Raw genomic sequence first — 3,089 nt, forward strand, 5'->3', positions numbered from 1 at the left:
GATCAAGATTATGCCTTTGCCAACATTCAACGACGACTTTCTTTCAACCCACAAAACTTTCAGGGCTCCTCTTACTGACAGATGAGTCCAGGCTTCTCAGCGAGCTCAGGGTCCTCAGGTCGCTGCCGTGACCTGTTTCTTGTACGTTTTGAACCTATCTATCGGTCAAACAAGACCCGTGTGGTTGCGCTTCCAGTCTTTGCTCAAGCTGGGCCTTCCTGCTGGAAAGCCCGTTGACCAGACTCCTGCCTGAAACCAGCAGTGAGGTTCCGATCCAGCCCTCACCAGTCAGTTGCCCTCATTGCTCTGATTTTGATCCTTCTCCCATAGTGCTTGGCAGGTCAGATCTGGGCTGGGCCTGACGCAGATGACAGTACTGTGGGTCCCTCTCACAGTTCATCTGCTGGGACCCGTACTCTTAGATATCAATAGAGGGGATTGAATACTGTCTTCCACAAATTCATGGCCATCTAGAACCCTGGATTGTGAGTGTTAGGAAACAGGGTCTCTGTAGATGTCATTCAGGTGAGATACGGTCATGAGCTGGGCATGGCAGTACACACCTGTCATGCCAGCTACCCAGGAGGTGGAGGCAGGAAGATGAGTTTAAGGCCAGCTTGGGCAATAGAGCAAGACCTTGTCTTAAAAAAAAAAAAAAAGGTTACACTGGATTAAGGCAAGCCCTAAATCCTTTTTCTGGAGAAGACACAGTGACACAGAGGCTATGTAAAGACAGAGGTAGAGGGACCAGCAGTTGGCATAATGGCTATGTCACTGGACTCCCATGTAGTCAGCTGTGGTTCAAGTCCTGGACCTGGTGGCTTAAACTCATGCCGGGCACATGTGCCTGTGTGCCCAAGATCCCAAGAGGAGAACGGAGGAGAAGGGACTGCGGTGTGGCCATCCCCCCTGGGGGGTGATCTCTTGCTTTCTGTCTCTATGTCTCTCTCTCCATTTTTGGTGAGTGCACGCGCCCTATAGCACAAACCTCTCTCAAAAAAAAAAAAAAAAGACAGAGGTGGAGAGTGAGGGAGCCCCACGCCAGGGAACGGTAACCATTGCCAGTGACACCAGATGCCAGGACAGCATCTAGAGCAGACTCTCCTTTGAGCCACCAGAAGAGCCCACAGATGACACCTCGATGTTCAGAGTTCTGGCCTCCAGGTCTGTGACAGATACACATCTGTAGTTTTCAGGAATTTGTCATAGTGGCCTTAGGACACTAATACAGCAGTGAGGACAGTCACAATCTTTGTTGAGTGCTCATACTGTGGGATGTCACACGTTCCACTCTACTAAGCGTTTACATGTGGCTCTTACTGGACTGTCCTAGAAACCCTCCAAGTTGGGTATTTAAGTATTAGTGTCATCCCACTTTTCAGATGGAGCCAGGCCCCCCACTCAGCCCAGCCCTCCCTGTCCTCACCAGCTGGCTGGCTAACACGCTGCTGACCAACACGCTGCTGACCCTCGGCTGTCGGCTGATTCTCCTGGCTTCAACTACCTTTGGTATGCTGGCACCTCCCAAATGATCTCTGCCCTCACACCAAGATGGTCAAGAGATAAGAACTAGTGACTTATAAAGCAGCTCACAAAGCTTGCAAGGATAGAAGAAAAGCTCTCCCTCAGTCAGAGAGAGGCAAATTAAAACAAGAACGGCCTGCCACTCTAGCCCTGCTACACCAAAAGCAACCGAAGAGTCCATGCGAAGTGTGGCAGGAAACGTGCACAGCGGCCCGGCGGACTGTCCTCCTTGTGCTCCTTCCTCTTTGGGGCCCTTGGTCACAAGCTTGCTCCTTCCTGGGCTGGGCTGGGCTGGGCATGTGGGCTTTCCCAGCAAGGCTCTTAGCGGGTCCTCCTGCTTACCCTCTGCTGTCCAGGGTGCTGGGGGGGCCACGGCTGATCCCAAACTGCTTGACCCCCCAGGGAAATCAGCCTACCCTGCTTTGTGGCACCACCTGAGGGCACACAGATTGGGTGACGTCGTCCCCAGAGTGAGCAGTGTGAATGGTGCCCTGCAGTCGGGCGGAGCTTCAAGCTTTGACCAGCATTGTCTCTCAGCCGTAGGGTCTCTCAGTGCAAATTCTCAAGGAGAACGTGGTTGGCTCAGCATGAAGGAGGTTCTCACCCGCAACGGATCCAACCAGGTGTGTGTGCACACATGTTCATACACAGGCAGTGAATCCAGGCCCTGGGCCACTGCTCCTAGAAGGGGGCATAGCAGTCGGGATCCTGGTGGGCAATAGCAGCAGCCACTGTGGGAAAGTGATGAAAAAGACAGGTGTGAGCAGCTATGGGAGAAAAAAGAGAGTGAACTCCCTTGCGAAGAGGAAGGGAGAAAGCCATAGGACAGGCTGCCTTACATTGTGAGCCAAGTGGTTCCCATGACAAAACCTGCAATTCCCATGGAATCACCCAGCATTTTCTTGGAACAAAACTCTTGTTCCTGTGCTTCCTTCTGCCTGGAGAGACCTTGTCCCAGTTGCCCCTCCAGTTTATTTTCTAAAACCTTTAAAACCCAGCCTGATGCTCACTCGTCTAAAAGCCTTTGGGATCTCACAGTCCACCTCACCTGGCCCCTGGTCCCACACGCCACTGAGTATCAGTCCCCACACTGGTATGGGTCCCACACTGGTGTCAGTCCCACACTGGTGTCGGTCCCCACACTGGTGTCGGTCCCCCACTGGTGTCGGTCCCCCCACTGGTGTCGGTCCCCACACTGGTGTCAGTCCCCCACTGGTGTCAGTCCCCACACTGGTATGGGCCCCCCACTGGTGTCGGTCCCACACTGGTGTCGGTCCCCCACTGGTATGGGTCCCCCACTGGTATCAGTGCCGTCGTGCCAAGCGTTGCCTAGGCTCGGGGCGCCGTGCCCGTCCACGCTTCATACTCCTATGCTCATTTCAGAGAGAGACACGGAGGCGCAGGGACCTGAAGCCCCGGCACAGGGAGGCGGCGGCAGAGCAGCGGGTTCGGGTTCGCTCCTGTCCCAGACCGGTGAGAGGAGTGGCGGAATCCAGAGGGGCTCCCGCGCTCCGCGGGGATGCGGCCCTTCCCTAGGCCGGCCGCCACCCCAAGGCTCCGAACAG

Source organism: Tupaia chinensis, unplaced genomic scaffold (assembly GCF_000334495.1).
Source record: "Tupaia chinensis unplaced genomic scaffold, TupChi_1.0 Scaffold143602_1, whole genome shotgun sequence".
In the NCBI taxonomy this organism is placed as follows: Eukaryota; Metazoa; Chordata; class Mammalia; order Scandentia; family Tupaiidae; genus Tupaia; species Tupaia belangeri.